At 40.6% G+C, this 25992-nt stretch overlaps 1 pseudogene; it reads left to right on the forward strand.

The window, feature by feature from the left end:
• The first annotated feature begins 24711 nt into the window (after positions 1 to 24711).
• Positions 24712 to 25735, forward strand: LOC128056588 (WD repeat-containing protein 61-like; annotated as a pseudogene).
• Positions 25736 to 25992: the final 257 nt, after the last annotated feature.

The following is a 25992-nucleotide window of genomic DNA, read 5'->3' on the forward strand; positions in this document are numbered from 1 at the left end:
GAGCTGACTGTGGCTCAGATCATGAACTCCTTATTGTCAAATTCAGACTTAAATTGAAGAAAGTAGGGAAAACCGCTAGACCATTCAGGTATGACCTAAATCAAATCCCTAACGATTATACATTGGAAGTGAGAAATAGATTTAAGGGACTAGATCTGATAGACAGAGTGCTTGATGAACTATGGAATGAGGTTCGTGACATTGTACAGGAGACAGGGATCAAGATCATCCCCATGGAAAAGAAATGCAAAAAAGCAAAATGGCTGTCTGGGGAGGCCTTACAAATAGCTGTGAAAAGAAGAGAGGCAAAAAGCAAAGGAGAAAAGAAAAGATATAAGCATCTGAATACAGAGTTCCAAAGAATAGCAAGGAGAGATAAGAAAGCCTTCCTCAGCGATCAATGCAAAGAAATAGAGGAAAACAACAGAATGGGAAAGACTAGAGATTTCTTCAAGAAAATTAGAGATACCAAAGGAACATTTCATGGAAAGATGGGCTTGATAAAGGACAGAAATGGTATGGACCTAACAGAAGCAGAAGATATTAAGAAGAGATGGCAAGAATACACAGAAGAACTATACAAAAAAGATCTTCATGACCCGGATAATCACGATGATGTGATCACTCATCTAGAGCCAGACATCCTGGAATATGAAGTCAAGTGGGCCTTAGAAAGCATCACTACGAACAAAGCTAGTGGAGGTGATGGAATTCCAGTAGAGCTATTTCAAATCCTGAAAGATGATGCTGTGAAAGTACTGCACTCATTATGCCAGCAAATTTGGAAAACTCAGCAGTGGCCACAGGACTGGAAAAGGTCAGTTTTCATTCCAATCCCAAAGAAAGGCAATGCCAAAGAATGCTCAAACTACCACACAGTTGCACTCATCCAACAATGAGTGGAAAATTCTGAAAGAGATGGGAATACCAGACCACCTGACCTGCCTCTTGAGAAATCTGTATGCAGGTCAGGAAGCAACAGTTAGAACTGGTCATGGAACAACAGACTGGTTCCAAATAGGAAAAGGAGTACGTCAAGGCTGTATATTGTCACCTTGCTTATTTAACTTACATGCAGAGTACATCATGAGAAACGCTGGACTGGAAGAAACACAAGCTGGAATCAAGATTGCCGGGAGAAATATCAATAACCTCAGATATGCAGATGACACCACCCTTATGGCAGAAAGTGAAGAGGAGCTAAAGAGCCTCTTGATGAAAGTAAAAGAGGAGAATGAAAAAGTTGGCTTAAAGCTCAGCATTCAGAAAATGAAGATCATGGCATCCAGTCCCATCACTTCACGGGAAATAGATGGGGAAACAGTGGAAACAGTGTCAGACTTTATTTTGGGGGGCTCCAAAATCACTGCAGATGGTGACTGCAGCCATGAAATTAAAAGACACTTACTCTTTGGAAGAAAAGTTATGACCAACCTAGATAGCATATTCAAAAGCAGAGACATTACTTTGCCAACTAAGGTCCGTCTAGTCAAGGCTATGGTTTTTCCTGTGGTCATGTATGGATGTGAGAGTTGGGCTGTGAAGAAGGCTGACCCCCGAAGAATTGATGCTTTTGAACTGTCATGTTGGAGAAGACTCTTGAGAGTCCCTTGGACTGCAAGGAGATCCAACCAGTCCATTCTGAAGGAGATCAACCCTGGGATTTCTTTGGAAGGAATGACGCTAAAGCTGAAACTCCAGTACTTTGGCCACCTCATGAGAAGAGTTGACTCATTGGAAAAGACTCCGATGCTGGGAGGGATTGGGGGCAAGAGGAGAAGGGGATGACCGAGGATGAGGTGGCTAGATGGCATCACGGAGTCGATGGACGTGAGTCTGAGTGAACTCCGGGAGATGGTGATGAACACGGAGGCCAGGCATGCTGCGATTCATGGTGTTGCAAAGAGTCAGACACGACTGAGCAACTGAACTGAACTGAACTGAATTATCCTTCAATTAAAATAGATAAATATTTTTTTAAAAAAATTCCTAGGTGTCCCAGCTCTGCCAGTTAGGAGAAATGAAGAAAAGAAATTAAGGATAGATGTGAACCTTGAATTGGTTACTTGATTCCCATCTAGTGATAAAGCAACCTGGGTAGGAATTATAGAATTTCATCTACCTACATAAAATAATAAAACTGAAATATGTCACATAAGAATCAAGAAGCTCTTAACTCGGACTCCAAGCAATTAGACTGCAAAAAAAAACAATAACACTGATGGAAAAGGGTCTTGGGCAAGACTCACGTTGCCATGAGTAAAACCTCTTTGAATAACTGTAGCCCCAGCTCCAAATCTCTAGCCAGTTACCCTTCCTAGCCTTCTTAGCCAGAAAAGTAACCCCAGTCTGCTCAGGATGGTGACCCTGTCCTCAGTGGCTAAGGATTTTCTAATGGCCAGAATACTGAGACAAGAAATAGAGATGATACAGTAATCAAATCCATGGTCTCAATATTTTTTAATTGCTTAGAAAATCTGGCATTTCAAAGCAACTTAGAGATTAAAATATATAATCAAATAAAATATGTAATTGAATAACTGAGCTTCAAACTTAGAGTTTAAGTTAAAAGGTATAAATGAATTTGCCTATGCTTGTATATACTATTAAAATATATTAGAAAAACTTGAGAACTACAATATTTATAAATTTTATTTATTAAACTAACCAGAGAATTTTAAGTACCTTGAAATAATTTACTCGTTATAGACATTTAGTTCTAAGAAGAGAAAATCCATTAAAGTTTAAAAATATTTAAAGGACTATAATTAATCAAGTTAATTAATAAACTCAATTAAGAGTGACTGGTAACATTTACTAGATTTCTAAATAGAGTAATAGTAAGTAGGAGTTTTAGATCAGAGTGTAATAGCTCAATTTTTAAATTTTTTATTTTATAATTTTAATATATCAAATTCTAATTTTAAACACAAAAGTACCTGCAAAAACTCTTTTCTGTGAACAACATTAGCCCCCAATATTACTAAAGCACACATGCCATTTCCAATTCTGTGTTTCCTTTGACTCTGGACATCTGGCATTTGGTCTTCTGCAGAACATAACCCTGACCCATAAAGAACCAGCTGTCTTCAGCAGGAGGAAGAATCATTTACATGTCAAATGTGAATCTATTTCCTTACTATATTTAATCTCGAAGAACGGCCTCATAAAATAATAAAAGTCCCAATTCAAATTCACATTTGATACTTCATTCCATTATCAAAAACCATTACTACATAATTTATTGGCCTACAGAAAGGGAATGCCTTTTCAGCTCTCAGATGGTTGCCTATATCTCCATCAATATTAATCAAAATTACACAGAGATTCCCTCCCTGTCTATATAATTTTCTAGCAGGATTAAAACACCCAGTTGCAGAATCAGTTGTTAATATTTACAAACCGGGCTCTACTGAAGAGTGGCTGACAAAAGATGGAGCCAAGAGAAAGGACAGAAATGTGCAGAATCTGGTAGAAGGTGAAGGGTCAAGAGACATAACTGAGCTATTACTGAAGCTGAAGAATCAGAAATTTACATATTACTTAAATTTAGAAAAGTTAACCAATCGAAGACCTGAAATTGTAAGTACAAATTACATACATATATAGAGATATACAGCTGTATGTTTGTGTGTGTGTATGTATCTATAAACATTAGGAAGAGAACAGGAGAAACAAGTAGTGTTTAAGCAACTTTATCTTTCAAATCAAAGAGCAATTATATATATCATGAAAAATAAATATGTACTATATATTATAAATCAAAAAATACTATCTGGTATATATTATCTGGAGCATCGGTGTTCAATATAGCAGACCAGCCATGTGCGGCTATTGAGCACTTGCATGAATGCTAAGTCACTTCAGTCGTGTCCAGCTCTTTGCAACCCTATGGACCATAGCCCACCAGGCTCCTCTGTCCATGAGATTCACCAGGCAAGAATATTGCAGTAGCTTACCATCTCCTTCTCCAGACTGACCACTTAAAATGTGTCTACTGCAGCTTGAGGTATAAGTTACGCCACAACTTATGCTGTAGGTATAATTTACACCACAAATTTTGAAAATAATATAAAAATGTAAAATACCTCATTAATAAAATAATTACATGTTGAAGTGATAATACTTTGGATATACTAGGTTAAATAAGATATATTCCTAAAATCAGCTTTGTATGTGTGTTTTGCTTTTTTAATGTGGCTACTAGATAATTTAGAATTTATAGATGTGGCTCACATTACATTTCTGTTAGATAGGACTACTTTAGAGTTTTGACCTTAAACATCAGAAGGACTGAAAATATAAATAAAGGAGTTGGCCTCAAGGAAACAAGCGAGGGAAAGTGACACATGGGGTGGAAACCAGTTGCTCTTTATAGAAGAGAATCAGAACCTCTTCTATATGATTTGAATTATCTTAGGCATACATTACTTTGCCGAGAAATTGAAATGTTTAAACAAATTTAAAATAAAATAATAAAATATCATAAAAGAAGAAAATAACATGGTCACAGATAAAGGTTTTAGAAAAAAATAGGGATGGAAGGGCACACGGGTGGAAAGAGGAAAGAATGTAGGCAGACAATGTCCACACACAGGAGAGGATCACAAGGTCACTCTATGGGTCAGCATGATGGCATTAGGGATCACTGTGGGCAGATCTGTCCCCAGCTTTCATGAACAAAACATATTTACCGAGGGATTTCCCTGGTGGTCCAGTGGTAAAAACTCTATGCTTCTGCTGTAGGGGTCCCAAGTTCGATCCCTGGTCAGGGAACTAGATCCCACATGCCACAGCTGAAGATCCTGCGTGCCACAAATAAGACCTAGTGGCAGCCAAATGAATGAATGTTTCAAATATATATATTCGCCATTTCTTACTATAGTTCATCCTAGTCTCCAGTCTTCACTCTTAAAATGACTAGCAGGATTACTCCTCTCTGTCCCACAGCCTGTCACACAGCATCCTTAGTTCTGTGGTAAAAATCATCATAACCTTTCCAATTGCCTGATGGCTCTTGGCACCTAAAGTGATCTTCAGTCCCAAGTCAACACTTCCCTCCTATAAGCCTATTCTCTTCACCAACAGGAAATTCAGTATTTCTAAAAGTATCTTCCTTCATCAAGCTCTCAGTTGCAGCTAGTTAAGTGTTTCTACCTCTGAGTCCATAAGATTTGAACCTTTTAATGCTTTAATGAGAAAGCATTAAAACACAGGTCAGTCGTAAATGATATTGTCGAAATAGTAAGGTCAATCCACACAGTAATGCATTTGCTGCAACAAATATTTTTGAGGACCTGTTGTGCTGAGCTCTATTCTAGACACGAGGAATAGCGATGAGCGAAACAATATCCTCTGCACTCTCGGATGTTTATATTTCAGTGAGAGAGACAAATAAGAAATAAGTAAAGAAATCTATGCTTCCCTGGTGGCTCAGTGGTAAAGGATCCACTTGCAATGCAGGAGACACAGGTTCAATCCCTGGGTCGGGAAGATCCCCTGGAGGAAGACATGGCAACCCACTCCAGTATTCTTGCCTGGGAAATGCCATCAACAGAGGAGCCTGGTGGGCTGCAGTCCGTGGGGTCACAAAGCATCGGGCACAACTTGGTGACTAAACAACAAGGAATCTATACGTAGACAATGTTAGAAGATGATAAGTGCTGTCTGATATATTTATTATTGTATAAGGAAAATATGCAGATTCATGGGATAGAAGGTAACAGGGTTGGTCGAGGAAGGGACTATCTTAGACTATCTTATTCTTACTGAGGAAGTGATCCTAAAGGAATCACTGGGATGATGGAAATGATTCAGCTACACAAAAATCCGGGAAAAGGGGGAAAGATGTTCCATGCAGGGGATGGTAAAGGGCTTCAGATGGGAATGAGCTCAGTGGTCCAAATCAGCAAGAAGACATGTGGAACTGGATTAGAGGGAGTAAGGAGGGGAGAGAGGAAGCTAATCCACCATCCATCTTACAGGGACTTGTAGTCCACAGTAAAGACTTCAGATTTTATTCCAAACAGAATGAATTCTATCAGCAGGTTTGGAGCAGAAAATGACTTGGCAGGACTTCTGACTTCTGGGTTTCTTGTAATTATACTAATCAAAACATCCGTCCTTCTTTCTTTCTCCACTCTTAATGACAGTGAAATGATAGAATTAAATCAGAATTCTTTATTCACCATAAATATGAATCACCTTGGATCAACAAAGAGATAACTATTTATAGGGTGGTCTATTTATAGGGTGGTGTCACTCTCCACACGGCTCTATGCCATTTGCAGGGGAATTTAAGTTTTACATCTAATTTCTTGAGTTAACAAATATTTATTGAGCTCTTCCTATAGACCACTTCTGTGCTAGGCATTTTATTTCATCCTCATAACAATCCTGTGATAGTGGTAAGATTATCCTATTCCATATTTGAAGAAACAGGCCTGGAGATTAAATAACTTGTGTAAGATTTTAAACCAATAAATGATAGAACCTAGATTCACACCCAGCTTTCCTGATGCAAAGCTCCACATCACATTGTCCTTTTTATAGTCTTCTTATCAGCCATAATCCTCTTTTCTACCATTTTAAAAGACAAATATCAAAATGAATAATCTACTTGGGGTAAATAGTGGTAATTGCTGTCAGCTCCCGACAGTAAAATAGAGATTCAGCGAAGTAGAATTTGCTAGCAATTATACAACTTTGTAGTGGCCAAGCTGGGATAATTATTTGATTTTCCCAAATGCTTCCATTGTTATCCAAATGTGCGTCTCTGAAAATTCAAAAGCTGAAAGACATACACTTAAGCATGAATACAGATTCCAACGTAATAAAGGTTAATTAAGCACTAGACATGCTCACCAAAAAAACAACAACAAAAAAAAAACCTCAATTGCATAGCAGCTGCAAAAATGAGAATATTCAGGGGCTGCCCTGGTGCCTCAGTGGTATTCGATCCCTGGTAGGGAAGATCCCACATGACGTGGAGCAACTAAGCCTGTGTGCCACAGCTATTAAGCCTGCGCTCTAGAGTCCAAGAACCAAAGCTACTGCGCCTACCTGCTACAACTACCAAAGCCCCAGAGCCTGTAAGAAAAGCCACCACAATGAGAGGCCCACAAGCACAACTAGAGAGCAGCCCCCACTCGCCGCAGCCAAAGAAAACTCCACACGGCAGCGAAGACCCAGCACGGCCAAACGTAGATAAACAAACAAACTATTTTTAAAGGAGCATATTCAAAGGATGCTTCCAAAGTAGAGATGTGGAGGAGGGTATTAGCATATTATGAAGTAGAGGCATCAACCGAGTGGGCAGATGGACGTGGATGAGCAGGAAGCCTGGTGCCATCCCAACCTAGTACATGGATTCTATGGAGTAATTCAGGTGCCTACAGATTAGTCATTGCAAACTGTTTATCAAGAGAAACTGTACTTTAAGTTGAAAGTGTGTTTATCTTATATCTTGCCTGTGATTTCTCAATAAGATTCGTGTCATACTGATCAGGATACATCAATCTTGAAAAAAGCTGGTGAAAAAATGTATGATATTTTTATTAAGATGTGTAAAAATAATATACTGTATATGGCTTTCATACCACTCCATTCAAGCACTGGCACTGCAGTAAATGGAGGGGAAAATTCTATTAGAGTAGTACGTGCTTTACTGCACTAATATTTTCCTTTCAATTTTAAGCTATACTGGAAAACAAAGTGGACCCTTCAGGAATCATTTGCTTTAGCATTTGAAAAAAAAAAAAGCATTGATTTTAATACGGGAGCATATAATCAAGTTTTAGAAACATCCAAATCAAAATTATCTTTGAAAGGCAATTTGTCAGTATTTCATTTATCCAACCTTTGAACATTAAATTGTTTTAGTTTTTTCCCCAATCCTCTATCTCAAATATAAGGTCATTTCCTTTAGAATTATGTCATTTTTTAAAAATATTGCCAACTTCCTATGTTTCTTATTTCATTTCACTTACAAAATTAAAATACCTATGTAATAAGGTAAAGAAATAAGGAGGGTCTTCAAGTTTTAATAGCATAAATAATGATAATGGCGTTGATGTAAGAAATAATTATGGAATAATTAAGAATTGAACTAAATGACTCAGAGATTGTCCCCTTGTAGCTTTTGATATTATCATCTCCAACACATGGCCTTTCCCAAAAAGGGAAAGACGAACGTGGAAGATTTTATGACTAGGCCTACAAATAGCACACATTACTCCCAACCATATTTCACTGAACAAAACCCAGGTACTTGGCCCCAAACCAAATGCAAGGGATGATGGTAAATTCAACCTTTCTGTGTGCCCAGGAAAAGGAAATGGGATTTATTAATACCTAGCAAGTCTCTAACACAAAGAAAAAAGGTTCAATTATACAATGGTAAGGTACTAAGATTTCCTTCTATAACTTCTAAAAGTAGTTCAGAGAGCTACCCTAGAATCCATTTACGCTTTTTTTTGTTTAGCCTTATGAAGAAATCTAACGAACAGTTGGCACTCCCCCCAAAAAAGTGTCTGTCTACAATGTGGGAGACCTGGGTTCAATCCCTGGGTCGGGAAGTTCCCTGGAGAAGGAAAAGGCAACCCACTCCTGAACCCTTGCCGAGACAATCCCATGGACAGAGGAGCCTGGTGTCCATGGGTTCGCAAAGAGTCGGACACAACTGAGCGACTTCACTTTCACTTTCACTGACATTCTGAGAGATAAATAAACCTCTGAATCTATAGCTTGCTCATCTCAGGAAACAGTGTTTTAAAAGCTGAGGAAAACAAAGTTCTGGATACACCAAACTTGTCTAGGACTGTTTCAAGCCTAACCACAGACAGAGAACTGCCACCTCACTTTCAACTCCTATTTCTGGTTAAATTCAGAGACCACCACTCTATGTGTCCAGCTATGTGCTGAGTTCTAGGTTAATAGGAACATACCAGATAAAAACTAAAATGTATGCTGACTCTATTGATGTCCACTTAGCAGAAGGGAGGAGGTACGAAGAGCAACAGGACTACGAATGGTGGGCACAAAAGAGCCTCGGATTCCTACCCTTGGGCCTACTTTCAGATTTTGAATCAATTCTGTTCCCGTGTCCAAATTAGTAACAGTGCTTTGTGGAGAATGGAGCTGAGTAGCTAATTATAACTTTTATAACCAAATGTGTGGTGCCATAATGGAAGCTGCCTCTCAAATAATGAGTCCCCCCTCACTGGAAGGGTTCCAGCAGTGAGAGCATGACTGTCAAATGAAATGCCATGAAGGCTTCAATATTCAGTATAAAGCTGAAATTATACCCATATACCAACCAAGGATCTGATCACAAGATTTCATGCACTTTTAAATCTTTCTGCTATTAAAAAAAAAAAAAAAAAGTGAATTTGTACCAAGTCACATATCCAACTCTATGTCATTGGTATCCTTTGTTTAACAATTATGTATGAAAGGCAAAAAACAAAAACAACCAAAAAATTAATCTTAAACTTCAACCTAAATCAGTGCTTTATTTCTCTTTCTTCAAATAAATTGTTTTACTAGCCATCACTTTCTTAAATAAATCTAGAATATTCTGTTTAAGTCATTTTTAACTCAAAATAACATTAAGCTTTGCCACTGAAGGAGATTTCCAAGATAATTCATATATAGAAATGGATATAAACAATGAAAGTACGAGTGTAGTAAGCCATACATCCAGAGGTAGGGTTTTCAAAAGTTAGTTTAAAGATCCAAAATTACTGATTTTTTAAATCTAGGTATATAATTAGACCATAATTAGATGGTATACACACAGACATACATAGGCACCCAGAATACCATAGGTTGAATCATCAGATTTTTAACAGTTAAACCAAGTTAAAATTAGAAATGATTGAAAACCTTCATTTAAAATAAAACGACCAGCAACCTCAGAAGCCTAGAGATTAGTTCTTGTTAGCATCATTTGAGTTAATAATTCCAAGAGGGAAAAATACAGCCATGACCATAAATTAAACTTAGTGTTTCTTGCTGACTAAACTCTGCATGTTGCTGTTAAAAAAATGCTTGTTTCTAAGCTAGCAAAACATCTGCTTTTCGATGCTAAAATGGGGATCCTCAGGGAAGTAGTGATCTTTCCCAAGGCAACTTGATTAATAGTAGGCTTCCAAATTTTAGCTAAAAGACATTCTGATGAAGCCAGCAGTACTGAATAATTGTTTCCACAAATAATCTTGATATATATTTCCTTTCTCTCCAGGATTTTAGACAATGGGACTCTGAGATGCACTATTTTTCTGCTGCACAGCTTTGCTCCTATAGTTAATCCACAAGTCAGTGGTGTTCACTGCCCACCTACAAACATGAGCCATGTCCTGCACAGCATCTTCACTCACTGGTTTCTAGAGGAGAAATCATCCAAATGTGGAAAAATAATAAACAAATAGACATAACATTTAAAACAAGGACTAAAATGTTTATTCCAAGGAGTTAATTTTATTGCAATAAAGTGGAAATGCAAGAATAAAACTATTTCAAATACACAGAGATGAGCCATTGAGAGCTACGCAAAACATAAAAATTGTTGTTGAGAGTAAATAAGCTTTCTGCAAGGTGAGGAGAAGACACTTCAAGGACAAAACAAGACTTTTAAAAATACGGTAGAGCTGATGCTGGCTTCGAAACATAAAATAAGTTCTTAGAACATATCAGAGGAGATGACAACAGGAAAGAGAAATACAGAGGAGAAAATGAAAGGGAGGTTGGGAGCAGGGAGGCAGAAAGTTTGTTGAATTAGCAAATAAGAGACCTGAATTCATGTCCCGGACCCCTCCTGACTATGTAATATTGACTAGTTCTCATCACCATTATCATCATCACCATCACAAGCTATAACTTACAGAGAATTTACAACAGACTCACCCTTTACACAGATTATAGATTATCTTCTTTAATCCTCACTGCAACTTTATAAGCAAGATCCTGTTGATCCCACTTTAGAGACAGAGAAACAAACTGAGAAAACTTAATCATCCCAAAATTTTACAACTAGTAGATATCAGAACCAGGGATTCCCTGGTTTGAAAGCCTGTGTTTACTTTGAACACCTCCACCCTTTCTACAGTGGAGGGATAGCTTCGAGATGTGTCCTCTCAGAACCTCAGTCTCTTCATCTACAAAGGGATCATTATAATCCTTTCTATAGTCACATGGGGATGTGTGCGTGTGTTATAAGTCACTTCAGTAGTTGCTTCAGTTGTATCTGACCCTTTGTGACCCTATGGATTACAGCCGGCCAGGCTCCTCTGTCCATGGGGATTTTCCAGGCAAGAGTGGGTTGCCATGCCCTCCTCCAGGGGATCTTCCCAACCCAGGGATCGAACCCACATCCCTTACATCTGAGGATGTGTATCTGTTGTCTTTTTTTAAAAAAAAAAATTAGGATATACATGCTTTACAATGTTCTATTAGTTTTTGCTGCATAATGCCACAGTAACTTAATTTGTTATTTCTCCTGGGTCCATGAGAAGGCTAGGCATTCCTCTGATCTTGGCTAGACTTGATAGACAGTTTTAATGGTCTGAGCATGTGCTTGGCACTGGTCTTTGGTGATCTAGCATGGCATCACTGGGATAACTAGTCTGTTCCCTGTGGCCTCTCATCTCTAACAGGCAAGTCCAGATTTGTTCCCATTACAGAGACAAAGAAAGCAACAAAGTTCTCTTGAGTCCTAGGGACAGAATGTGGTAGGATTTACACCACATTCTCTTAGCTAACTAAACCATAAGACCAGCCTGGATTCAAAGGTTTGGGGGTAGACTCTAAAAAAACATTTCACAGGACACATATACACAAAAAACTGAACAAATGGGGCTACTTTACAATCAGTCTATAACAGGATATATGTAAATACGCTTTGCAAACTACAAACTGCCACCCCACTGGCTCCTTAACTAAAACCCACCCTTCCTGAAAAGCACCAGTCTCTGCCACCAATCCAAGGACGATTTGTTTGCTTGTTTCCATAGCTATTATCTCTTCCAGCTGAGCTTGTGGAAAAGAGCTGAACAAAGCCACAAAATGAGAATCATATATCAGGTTTTTCTTAAGGTCTCGGAATTCACATAAGATTTTCCCCTCTGTTCTTACACCAAGACTCCATCCACACTTCTATTAAATTCAAATTTTCTTCCAGAATTAAAAATCAAGGAAAATTATTTCCAAGCTTGGTGTTATTTATTCTTGCTGCTGCTGCTGCTGCTGCTGCTGCTGCTGCTGCTGCTAAGTCACTTCAGTCGTGTCCGACTCTGTGCAACCCTATAGATGGCAGCCCACCAGGCTCCCCCGTCCCTGGGATTCTCCAGGCAAGAACACTGGAGTGGGTTGCCATTTCCTTCTCCAATGCAGGAAAGTGAAAAGTGAAAGTGAAGTCGCTCAGTCATGTCCGACTCTTAGCGACCCCATGGACTGCAGCCTTCCAGGCTCCTCCATCCATGGGATTCTCCAGGCAAGAATACTGGAGTAGGGTGCCATTGCCTCCTCCTATTTATTCTTGACCTTTCTGAAATTGTACATTCCATCATTTTTGTTGTTGGAGTATCATGCTTTCTTCTTAAGATAAAATCCTAAATGTTAAATCCCAAGTTCACAGTTAAAATCCTTTAAAACCATACACTATAGGTCCCTAAGGGACAGTCTGGGAGGGTGTCAAACCAGCAGTGCAATTCATATTAAGCCATAAAATATGCTGTGATTTGGACAAAAAGCTGCTGTAACCAGAAACTCCAAATATTATCTCTTTTCTGTCTCAGACAAAAAATAATATATATATATAGTATATATGTATATATTTAAGTCCCTCATGAACCACATTCAAATGATATCCACCTTATCATGTCATATAATACAGCCTTTCTAGGCAGTGGCTCTCAATCCTAGTTAGCTTTACATTCAAATCACCTGGGTAGCTTTTATTTAATCTCCAAAATAGACAAACATCTCATAGAACTACTAAACATAGAACTGTCGGATGACCCAGCGATCCCACCAGGCATATACCCAGAGAAAAATCATAATTCAAAAGGACACATGCACCCTAATGTTCATTGCAGCACTATTTACAATAGCCAGGACATAGAAACAACCTGAATATCCAACAACAGATGAATGGATACAGAAGTGGTAGTATGTATATATGATGGAATATTACTCAGCCACTAAAAGGAACAAAATAGCATCATTTGTAGAGACATGGATGAAACTAGATTCTGTCATACAGAGTGAAGTAAGTCAGAAAGAGAAAAACAAATATTGTCTATTAACACATATATCCAGAATCCCAAAATAATGGTACCAATGAACTTATTTGCAGGGCAGGAATAGAAGCAAAAAACAGATGTGTCAATGTGAGGAGGGGAGCAGAGATGTGGGATGAATTTGGAAATTAGGATTGACATTTATACACTACCATGTGTAAAACAGATAGCTAGTGGGAATCATAGAATAGCGCAGGGAGCTCAGCTCACTGCTCTGTGATGACCTAGATGGGTGGGAGGGGGGCAGGTGAAGGGAGGGTGGTCCAAGAGGGAGGGGATGTATGTGTACATATAGTCGATTCACTTCATTGTACAGGAGAAACTAATATAACATTGTAATGCAATTATATTCCTTTTTGTTTAATCCATGCCCAAGTCACAACCCAGGACAATCAAATCAGAATCACTGGGAAGGAGACACAACTCCAGTAGTTTTTTCAAGTTCCCTAAATGTATCTCCAAGGTTGAGAACCACTCATGGGGCCCTTACCTTCCCTGCCTATGAATGGAAGGCACTGCACTAGGTATCAGTGTGTACCAGGAATGCAATTCTATTTCTCTCTTTGAACTGCTAGCAAAATAAGTTGGCTATTTCTGATCAAACCATTTTGAAATAGCATAGAGTAGAAAGAGGTTTTGGAGTCCAAGTGATAGTTAAATCCGTGGTCAGTTAGTTATTGGGGACATGACTTGGAGCAAGTCATTTAACCTCCTTAGTTTCTCTGAGCCCTGATTTCCTGCTAAGGCAAATGGTATAATAATCCCTACCACATAAGGTGTTTAAAGATTAAGTGAGATTCAGTACATAAAATGCCCTCATAGTAGACAATCAATAGATATCCATTTCTTTCCCTCTTTACCTAAGGATTCTTGAACAAGCTGCTAAGCATCCTTGGGTAGCCTACTGTTGACCACTGGAGCCAAAGGCAAGGACAACACAATTATATTACATGGGTCTGTATATGATGAAGGGGTCTAACTATCTGCCTTTCACATGCATCTAAAAATCCTACTGCCAATTCTCTTGGAGTGAAATATTATGTATCTGCTTGCTAGGGCTCAGTCCATGGAGGGTCTAAATGGCACTTGCTCTTTGTCCAGAGACATCACTGATAGGGTCATAATTTTTTTCTCCATCTGCCCAGTAGGGCTGATACAGACAAAGTTTAAGGGAAAGGCCACATAGAAAAGCATGGCCAAGGACATGCTAGCCTCCCTCTGCACCAGACCAACTTGCCACAAAGGCAAAGAACTAAAAATGACTGCAGAGTAAGGCAATATCACCAGTATAATTCACAGCAGCAAAATCATCTCTGGATAGTAGAACTGTTTTCTTTGTTAATCTTAAGTCTCCTGGACAGGTCTGCAAATACACTTTTGCACAAAGGAGTATTGTTAAATTTATGTTGTTTTTTTAGGAAGCCTGGCACCACAAAGCAAATGAACCTTTTTTTTCACTTTTTGTTCTCTGCATCGGTGACAAATGAGTGATGCCTTTCAAGTTTCCCAAAATGTACTTTTAAATGATGAAACTTGTTTTCTTGGTTCTGACTCATTTTCCAATTACAGAAAGTTTTTACAAACTAAGATTGATTGAACAGGAGCAAAGCAGAAATTGTAAGAATATTATTGATCAATTATATGTCACCAAATGCCGTACATTTAATAGTCATTTCATGGTGACCAATTTTTGTGCAAATCTGTACTTTCTCAGCTGCCCATCACCATGCAGTTTAGGACAGGTCATGGTTGCCCCAATCCTCAACCTGATTCAGATAAATTGCGCTATATTGTATCATGGCAAAACCTGCACCCCATTGTGGTGATTAATTATGTGCTGACGCTCACTGTTTTCCTTGTTTTTTGTTTCTTATTAAAGTCAAAGCTTTTTTTAAAAACTAGAATGTTTAACTTCCATGAACAGGAAATACCTAGCTTGTGCAAAATCTTCTATCTCAGAGAAATCTATTTGTTTATGTATTTAGTGAATACCTCTACCTTCTAAATCAGAAATCTACAAACTGGCCCACAGGACAAATCAAGCCCATCATCCCATTTTTTAGTAAATAAGGAGATTATTTACAAAGCCACACCCTCTCATTTGCATATTGCCAGAGGCTGCCTTCCCACTGCAAGTTCAGTTCAGTTCAGTCGCTCAGTCATGTCCGACTCCTTGCGACCCCATGAATCCCAGCATGCCAGGCCTCCCTGTCCATCACCATCTCCCGGAGTTCACTCAGACTCACGTCCATCGAGTCCGTGATGCCATCCAGCCATCTCATCCTCGGTCGTCCCCTTCTCCTCCTGCCCCCAATCCCTCCCAGCATCAGAGTCTTTTCCAATGAGTCAACACTTCTCATGAGGTGGCCAAAGTACTGGAGTTTCAGCTTTAGCATCATTCCTTCCAAAGAATCCCAGGGTTGATCTCCTTCAGAATGGACTGGTTGGATCTCCTTGCAGTCCAAGGGACTGTCAAGAATCTTCTCCAACAGTACAGTTCAAAAGCATCGATTCTTCAGCGCTCAGCCTTCTGCACAGTCCCACTACAAAGGCAGATTTAAATAGTTGTGAAAGACACTGGTCTGAAAAGCCAAAAATACTTATTTAGTTTTAGTCACTCAGTAGTGTCTGACTCAGGGACTCCACAGACTGTATGTAGCCTGCGAGGCTTCTCTGTCTATGGAATTCTCCAAGCAAGAATACTGGAGTGGATTGCCATTCCCTTCTCCAGGAGATCTTCCCGACCCAGGGATAGAACCTGGGTCTCCTGCATTGCAGGCAGGTTCTTTACCATCTGAGCCACCAGGGTAGCCCCCAGAAATATTTACTACCTGGCCCTTCAGAGAAAAAGTTTGTCAAGCCCTCTTCAAGACTCAGAAACAGAGATTTTGTTATAAACTCAGGGACCAGCACAAAGTAAGTGTTCAATAAACATTCATTGCATAAATTATGTTTAAGAAGTTTATCATTTCAGCCACAAAGTTACTATTCAGGTGCAAATCCTCAGAAAGAAGAAAAGCAGATGTACCTTATTTACAGATTTTAAAACCTGGAGAGATTCTGAAGATGAACAAATTCCTAATTTTTCATCTGAGAAATGGAGGTCCAGAAAGCTGAAGTGAGTCTCCCAAGGTCAGCCCAAGGAGAGGTGAGAACTACTCTGTCAGCACATTTGTTTTTCCTCTAATTAATAGGAAGTCAGCCTATTCTGTGAAGTCAACCCTTTCCCAGGAGGGCCAAAGTTTTGAACACAACATTTTTGTGAAGTCACTCAGTCGTGTCCGACTCTTTGTGATCCCATTGACTGTAGTCTACCAGGCTTCTCTGTCCATGGGATTTTCCAGGCAAGAGTACTGGAGTGGGTTGCTATTTCCTTCTCCAGGGGATCTTCCTGACCCAAGGATCGAACCCAGGTCTCCTGCATTGCAGGCAGATGTTTTACCCTCTGAGCCACCAGGGAGGTGGGACACAATATGCATACAATAATAATTACATTTGTTTGGAACTTTCAATTCTGACTTATTCCCTAAAGTTTTTTAAATACCGGCCCAATACATTTTCGTAAATTTGATTCAGGAATGATATGCATATGCATTAAAGAAGCCAAAGTACAGCTTTATAACAAATTTTTGTAATTAAACTGATGCCCAGAGAAAGTCCCAATGCCCACTGAGTGATTATTCCATCCACTACCTATCTGTTTGGACAAAAATACGTCCAGCTCTGATATCCCAAAGTACTGGTTTAAATTTTAAGGCATCCACCTACTCCCTGAAGTGCAAGGGAAAGAATAATTTAGTTCTGCCAAGTCACACTAAAAAGCAGATAAGGATTGCCCAGCACAGCTCAGTTTCTCTCTCTCTTGCACATATTGACTGAGAAAGAGGTGCTGGGTGGTTTGGTGTCTCCAGTGCACTAGGGCAATTTTTCTTATATCATCACTTATGTTTTCCTTTCAAAGTTCTTTCTAATTGAGCCCCACAAAGGAAAGATCAGAGATAGAAATAAATCAGGCAACAGAAACATGTTTGGTCCGCAAGACCTGGAAACCACAGTCACAACTCACTTGGCAACCACTGATTAGACTCCTAGTCTGCCAGGCACTGTGATGGACACTCGGAGAAATGAAAAGGCATTAGACACAGTCCGTGGGCCCCAGAAAGAGGGACATTTCATATGGGAGAGAGAATAAAAGAGGATTATAGCACTACGAGGTGAGTCCTGTGAGTCCACAAGGTAAGCCCAGGGTGTGGTGGACGACACTGAGAGACGCCAAAGCCAGACTGTCCCAAGGTCAAGTTAAGAGTTAGCCAGACAGGAACAGAAACACAGATGTAAAAAAAGGACTTGTGGACACAGTAGGGGAAAGAGAGGGTGAGACGAATTGAGAGACTAGCATTGAAATATATATACTACCATGTGCAAAACAGATAGCTAGGGGGAAGCAGCTCTGTAGCACAGGAAGCTCTGCTCTGTGCTCCGAGACAACCCAGATGGGTGGAGTGGCGAGGCTGGAGTGGGAGAGAGGCTCGCGAGGGAGGGGCTATATGTATGTGCGTGTGTGCTAAGTTGCTTCAGTCACGTCCGACTCTGTGACCACATGGACTGTAGCCTGCCAGGCTCCTCTGCCCATGGGAATTCTCCAGGCAAGAATACTGGCGTGGGTTACTATGCCCTCCTCCAGGGGATCTTCCTGACCAAAGGCTCAAACCCGTGTCTCTTATATCTCCTGCCCTGGCAGGCAGATTCTTTACCACTAGCACCATCTGGGAAGCCTGGATATATGTAATATATGTATGCTTATAGCTAATTCACATCGTTGTACAGCAGAAACCAATACAACATTGTAAAGCAAATATCCTCTAATTTAAAATGAATTTTTAAAAAAGAGTCAGGTGTAAAGCAGAGAGGGGCAGGGGGAGAAGAGAGGGGACAAACTCCAAGAACATGAAGTCATATGTTCAAAGACAAGGAAGTCAGAGAGAACATGCATAGTTCAGGGAGTGGAAACAGTCTAGTATATCCGGAGCCTCAAATGGGAAGTGAGCCTGGAACAGAAGGCCTGGACCTTAACACCTGGGACAACATACACCCCAAAACAAGCATCCACTCTAAGTCCAATCTGTCCTGGGTGCCGGGCTAGGTACCAAGACAAGTTTTAAAAGGGAAAAGGTATCCTCAAGGTCAATCTTCTGTAAAGCAGAGAATCCAGTGGCCTTCTGGCTCTCATCTCCCATCCAATCTTATTTCAGTAACCTACATAGAAATCTGCTCTTCGTTTGAGCACTTTCAGTGACATGAAATTTATAGCCTCAGAAAGCAGTAAGTTCCTGATTTCAAAAAGACAGAGACCAACAACTTTTCCATAAAGAAAGGTTCAAATCACAGTCAACAGAGCCCAAAGATCAGGTTTAGAACTTCGTATGGTCTTAACCTCATTAACACAGTGTTTAATATACCACCCACCACATTCCAAGATTCAGTTTATTTCTATTTCCCCAATAAACCCAGGCCATACCAGGACCAAAGTTCTGAATCAGGACACACTTCCAAGGAGGACAAGGCATCTGAACCCTGAACTAAAGAACAAAGAAGGCCAGGGTAATAAAACAAACAAAAATGGAACAGATCTAGAACCAAGGAAGATGCAGAAGCCGAAGCACATACATCCATTGGTAGGAGTTAAGGAGACAAAGCTAGAGTCAGGCAGACAAGTCCTGGAGGAAGCGCAGGCATGTTGCCGTGATTCAGCTGCATGATTCAGGTGCATAGAGTATAAGAGAAGCCTGTACAGAGAGACAGAGACAGCCATAAAGGCACTTTAATTTATGTACGAGAAGGGAATAGGTGCAATCTCAGAGCCAGAAAATAAAGTGGTGCTCAGTCACAGGGAGAAGGCAGAATTACTCAAATCCTATTTTGCTTTCCTCTTTGCTGCTAAGAAAATGATGCTGACTCTGCAGAGCAGAGCACACATCGTCAATAAAGAAGGAAAGCAGACAATGAATGAGAAGATCCCGCAAGAGCAGCTTGACATTTGTTCACGGCCCAGATTAATTGATTCCAAGACACTGAAAGAACCTGCAGGTGTGATCAGACCCCAGAGCTGCAAATCTGCATGAAACCATGGACAAGGAGAGAAGAGTCAAAGGCTGAAGCTAAGCCAATACCATCTTAGTGACCAAAAAGGGAAGTAGCTGGATTCTGTGAAAATGGGAAATTGCAGACAGAGGGGCCACAGTACTAATAAATAAACGGGAGAAGCTTAGAATCAAGTAGTGAGGGAGAAAGGGGCAATTAATAGCGACAGAGGGCAAATGCAGAACTGATGAAGAAAGTGTGTTCACCATGCCAGCTGCTGTTACAAGCACTTAATCTTCAGACCAGTCCTAACAGGTAGATGCTATTATTACCCACCCTCTTCAGAGACGAGAAAACCAGGGCATATACTTTATGCAATTTGCCCAAAATTGCAAAGCTAGTAACTGGCAGAAACAGGATTTGAACCAACATCAGTGCTGCCTCCCTGAGAAATTCAGAGTTTGGAGGTGACCTTTGAGGAGGAAGCAGAAATTGGACAAGGTAGAGGAATTAATATAACCTGGAGGGTGAGAAGGTGGGAATTGGTGAGACACATGAAAACAATCAAGAGGAGCCCAGAGGGCGTGATGAGGACAAAGGAAAATACGGTGGCAAACACGAGGCTAGATTCAGAGCATCTCAAATGAGATGAAGAGGAGACTGGCCTTCATTTCCACTCTCAGGGGCTTTAGCCCTTCGTGCAAGCCTTTCAAAGTTTCTCCCTGCCCCCAAGATCTCCCTTCTTATCTTATTAAAGGCACTTTCGGTTGCAAGTAATATAAATCTCTTCAACTATACATATACAAAAAGAAAATGCTTGAAAAGGGGAAATTTAGTGGGAAAATTCAAGGTCAAGGAGTGCATTTGGGCCTCACAAGGGCCTTAAATCCAATATTCTATGTCAAAAGACGACAGAATTTTCAGCTAGCATTGCTGATTTGACCAGTTACCCACAGAGGGTGAAATCTAGGAAAGCTCCAGTTACGGGTGTGTATATCCTCTCTCCCCATCTAGACAAGCATTGTCTAACTTCTTTGACCATGAAATAAAGTAAGATATACATTTTGCATCGAGACTTAGTCTATACACGTATACAATCATAAACAGTATATCTTCCCCCAGGACCCCTACTCAGTACGCTTGCTGGCTGACTGGTTGATATGGTGTGTGGTGGCTATACTGCTTTCTGAGCATCTTAGAATAAAATAATCATAAAGACTCAGAGAAAGTAAACTGTAGAGGTCATCTTATCCAATGACTTTCAGTGTTATTTTAGTAAGTGATTCTTTTTTTTCCAAATGCTTAATTCAAGGTCAACAATTAAGGTTTAGAGTAAAAAACTTACTTACACTATACTCATTGCAAAGAAGACAGAACTTTTTAACGTTTTTGTAATGAAGCTGATTTTTATAAAGAAGGCAGAATGCCAGAGGATGAGATGGCTGGATAGCATCACCAATGCAATGGACATGAACTTGGGCAAACTCTGGGAGATGGTGAGGGACAGGCAGTCCTGGCGTGCTGTAGTCCATAGGGTCACAAAGAGTCAGACATGACTGGGCAACTGAACAGCGACAAGAACAACAATAGTAAATAAATTATTGTCTAGTGGAGAAATAAATAAAAGACCTCAGATCAACAAAGCCACCCCCAAAGTCCTGACACCACATTGCTCAGACAGGACACAGAAATGAAGAAATGAACAAGTGCATTTCAGTTTATGACCCAGATAATCACGATGGTGTGATCACTCATCTAGAGTCAGACATCCTGGAATGTGAGGTCAAGTGGGCCTTAGGAAGCATCACTATGAACAAAGCTAGTGGAGGTGATGGAATTCCAGTTGAGCTATTTCAAATCCTAAAAGATGATGCTCTGAAAGTGCTGCACTCAATATGTCAGCAAATTTGGAAAACTCAGCAGTGGCCACAGGACTGGAAAAGGTCAGTTTTCATTCCAATCCCAAAAAAGGGCAATGCCAAAGAGGGCTCAAACTACTGCATAATTGCACTCATCTCACATGCTAGTAAAGTAATGCTCAAAATTCTCCAAGCTAGGCTTCAATAGTACATGAACTTTGAACTTCCAGATGTTCAAACTGGATTTAGAAAAGGCAAAGGAACCAGAGATCAAATTGCCAACGTCCACTGGATCATGGAAAAAGCAAGAGAGTTCCAGAAAAACATCTATTTCTGCTTTATTGACTATGCCAAAGCCTTTGACTGTGTGGATCACAATAAACTGTGGAAAACTCTGAAAGAGATGAGAATACCAGACCAGCTGACCTGCCTCTTGAGAAACCTGTATGCAGGTAAGGAAGCAACAGTTAGAACTGGACATGGACCAACAGACTGGTTCCAAATAGGAAAAGGAGTACGTCAAGGCTGTATATTGTCACCCTGTTTATTTAACTTCTATGCAGAGTACATCATGAGAAACGCTGGGCTGGAGGAAGCAGAAGCTGGAATCAAGATTGCCGGGAGAAATATCAATAACCTCAGATATTCAGATGACACCACACTAATGGCAGAAAGTAGCATCCGGTCCCATCACTTCATGACAAATAGATGGGGAAACAGTGGAAACAGTGGCAGACTATTTTTTCAGGCTCCAAAATCACTGCAGATGGTGATTGCAGCCATGAAATTAAAGGACACTTACTCCTTGAAAGGAAAGTTAGGACCAACCTAGATAGCATATTAAAAGCAGAGACATTATTTTGCCAAAAAAGGTCTGTCTAGTCAAGGCTATGGTTTTTCCCATGGTCATGTAGGGATGTGAGAGTTGAACTATAAAGAAAGCCGAGCACCGAAGAATTGATGCTTTTGAACTGTGGTGTTGGAAAAGACTCTTGAGAGTCCCTTGAACTGCAAGGAGATCCAACCAGTCCATCCTAAAGGAAATCAGTCCTGAATATTCATTGGAAGGACTGATGTTGAAGCTGAAATTCCAATACTTTTGCCACCTGATGCAAAGAGCTGACTCATTTGAAAAGACCCTGATGCTGGGAAGGATTGAAGGCAGGAGGAGAAGATGATAGAGGATGGGATGGTTGGATGGCATCACTGACTCAATGGACATGAGTTTGAGTAAACTCTGGGAGTTGATGATGGATAAGGAGGCCTGGCATGCTGCAGTCCGTGGGGTCGCAAAGAGTCAGACACGACTGAGCAACTGAACTGAGTGACTGACTGAGTTAACTTAGTTTCATTTTTACTGACTCAGCCTTTCTGGTTTTCTGCCCATCCCAGGTCCTCCCCAGGAGGTGTCTGGGTGTACAGGGAGCATATGGGGTTCTGTGACATTGGAGGTTGGGATGGAGAGCAGGTAGCCCTCCCCCTCCACCAACACCTCATGGCAGTCCTTGGGTGTATACTGGTCAGGTCCACATGAAGTATGGTTACTCAGCCTCACAACCCCACCCAGGCATTCCAGCGGCTTCTACAACTTCTACAGCAGACATATTTAATTCACAAGCTGTTCTTTCTTGGCCTGGTCAGGTCCAGGATCCCCCTTCTCTCTTGGCCCCACCTCAGCTCCTACCAGACCTGCTGGGCCCCTAAAGTTTAGCAGTGATTCCTCTGACCCTAAAGTCCTATCCTGCAGCCTTAGCAACATGACCACGTATACCACACCACCCTCTCCCACTTCCAGCAAGCTTCCCAGCCAGGCTCCCTAAAGAAAGAAGCCAACTTCTGCTCCACTCAGGAGCTAAGATCAGGTTCTCATTGTCACCAAATGACAACTCCAGCTTACAATGGTCACACCTCAAGGACACCTCCCAGGGCTTTGAATGGGAGCAGCACCAAAAGCCCAGCTCCCCTCAACTACCAACTCAGTCCCCCATCACAGTTCTTCAGCCAGCGAGGAGAACCCGAACATATGTACCTTCCTTCCCATTCGCCAATTCCCCTTCTGCTTCCCACAGCTCCTCCGGCTGGATGGGACAGGTTTTCTTTCTTCCCCTTTCTGTTTGATTAGAACATTTGCCCTGTTCTTTCCCCCCTTTTCCTCTGGAGTTTATAATGGTGAACAGAGTGGAGATAGAACAGTTACAGATTGATAAAAGAACCTAAATTCAAAGGTGTTTCAAAATTACTACACCCATTGTATTTAAAGCAGGTGAAAATGAAGACAGGATGGATGCTCGGAGCTCCATTTGCTTGCTAGGCTCTCCCTTACTCTTCTCAGAGCCTCTAAGGAACTTCTACAAAATTTTGAAGACTTACCAAAACACATTGGGGAAGCCATTTATACAGTCTAACTTAGGGCTCTCCAACAGCACTTTCTGCAGTGATGGAAATATGTTATGTCTATACTGTCCGTTTCGGCAGCCACCAGTTACATGTGACTATCAAGCACTTGAGATGTGGCTAGTGCGACAGAAGAACTAAATTTTTAACTTCATTAAATTAATTAATTAAAATAGTTACACTACTGGACAATACAGTGTAGCTCCTTCGCTTTACAAACAGGTAGGACCCTGAGGCCCAGTATAACTCAGCAAATTTATGATAGAGTCAGCACAAAGATCCACGTCCCATAGTCTCCGGCCAATTCTGCCCACCACTTCTCAGCTGTCACACCCAGGTCACTGTTTAGCACTGGGCTTCCTGGCTATATCCAACCTTAATGACATGTGCTGGAGTTTTGTTGCAACAAGTACTGTTGCACCATGAAACCTGGTTTGAATTCAAACATTCTATTTTAAAGAAAGGAGTCTGACTCCTCCAGAACCTTAGCTGTTGGGAGTGAAGACCTGAAGAATGCTGGTATAAAATTTTCAAAATTGCATAATCTCAGCTATAATGACACCTGGAGGAGTGGCCCCCATGGGGTTTTGAGTTTCCACAAGCGCAAGTGAACTTTTTCATCAGAAAATGTGACTTCTTGAGATATCTTGAAGATCACAGCAAAACAGCACAACCTGCTGTGAGGACATTAGGTGAGGAGATACGGAAGCAGAGAAAAGGCTTTTCCTTAATCAGCTGTACATCATTGGGCAAGGCTGCAATTTCCTATTCTACAAAACATACAATGCAATACCTCTTCCTCCCTTCTTTCAAGGATATTATAAAGAGAAATCAAAAAATACACGAAATGTTCCCCATTACTAGGGGGAAAAGCACTCTCTAGAGTTTCAAACTTCTTGTTATTAAACACAAAAGTCAAGTTTTCCTTAATGTAAGATATAAAATCAAGTGTCCTATAGCACTTTATTCCAATAATCACTATACTATTAACCATGGGACTACACTGATGCTCATTTAACTAGAAACTTCATGTTGGAGTCATTATTTTACTGTTATTTAAAAGTTGAACAACAGGCAGTACAGCCGGACAGTGAGGCGAGCTGTCTGGCCTTTAGCCCTTCATCCTTGGTTAAGGAGATGACCAACCAGTAAAGTATTCTCTTCAAACAAGAGCAAGCCCATGATGATGCCATCTGGTCAGTTGCCTGGGGGACAAACAAGAAAGAAAACTCTGAGACAGTGGTCACAGGATCCCTGGATGACCTGGTGAAGGTCTGGAAATGGCGTGATTAGAAGCTGGACCTGCAGTGGAGTCTGGAGGGCCACCAGCTGGGTGTGGTGTCTTTGGACATCAGCAACACCCTACCCATTGCTGCATCCAGTTCTCTTGATGCTCATGTTCATCTCTGGGACTTGGAAAATGGCAAACAGATAAAGTCTATAGATGCAGGACCTGCGGATACCTGGACTTTGGCCTTTTCTCCTGATTCTCAGTATCTGGCCACAGGAACTCACGTGGGAAAAGTGAATGTTTTTGGTGTGGAGAGTGGGGAAAAGGAGTATTCTTTGGACACAAGAGGAAAATTCATTCTTAGTATTGCATATAGTCTTGATGGGAAATACCTGGCCAGTGGAGCCATAGATGGAATCATCAATATTTTTGATATTGCAACTGGGAAGTTTCTGCATATGCTGGAAGGCCATGCTATACCCATTCGCTCCTTGACTTTTTCCCCGGATTCACAGCTCCTTGTCACTGCTTCAGTTGTTGGCTACATCAAGATCTATGATGTACAACATGCCAACTTGGCTGGCATATTGAGTGGCCATACATCCTGGGTGCTGAAAGTTGCATTTTGTCCTGATGACACACACTTTGTTTCCAGTTCATCTGACAAAAGTGTTAAAGTTTGGGATGTTGGAACGAGGACTTGTGTTCACACCTTCTTTGATCACCAGGATCAGGTCTGGGGAGTAAAATACAATGGAAATGGCTCAAAAATTGTGTCTGTTGGAGATGACCGGGAAATTCACATCTATGATTGTCCCATTTAAACATCAACATCTTCCAGGCTAATGCTGCAGAGAGAACGTATAGATTGATTATGACATTCCTTACCTTTCTAGCTTGTTAATATAGCATTTATTAAAAAGTTTATCAAAAACTTAAAAAAATAAAATAAATAAAAGTTGAACAACAGTTCAAAATGACAGAAGCCAAGTTTCTTTGCTATCTCCCATTACAGGGAGTAATTAGATTTTAAAAGGACATATTTATAATGTGTGCACATACTGTTTCATCAGCTATTAAGTTGAAAAGCTTAATGGAAGGAAATTAGATATGGGATTTCAGGAAAACT

Source organism: Budorcas taxicolor, chromosome 11 (assembly GCF_023091745.1).
Source record: "Budorcas taxicolor isolate Tak-1 chromosome 11, Takin1.1, whole genome shotgun sequence".
Lineage (NCBI taxonomy): Eukaryota > Metazoa > Chordata > Mammalia > Artiodactyla > Bovidae > Budorcas > Budorcas taxicolor.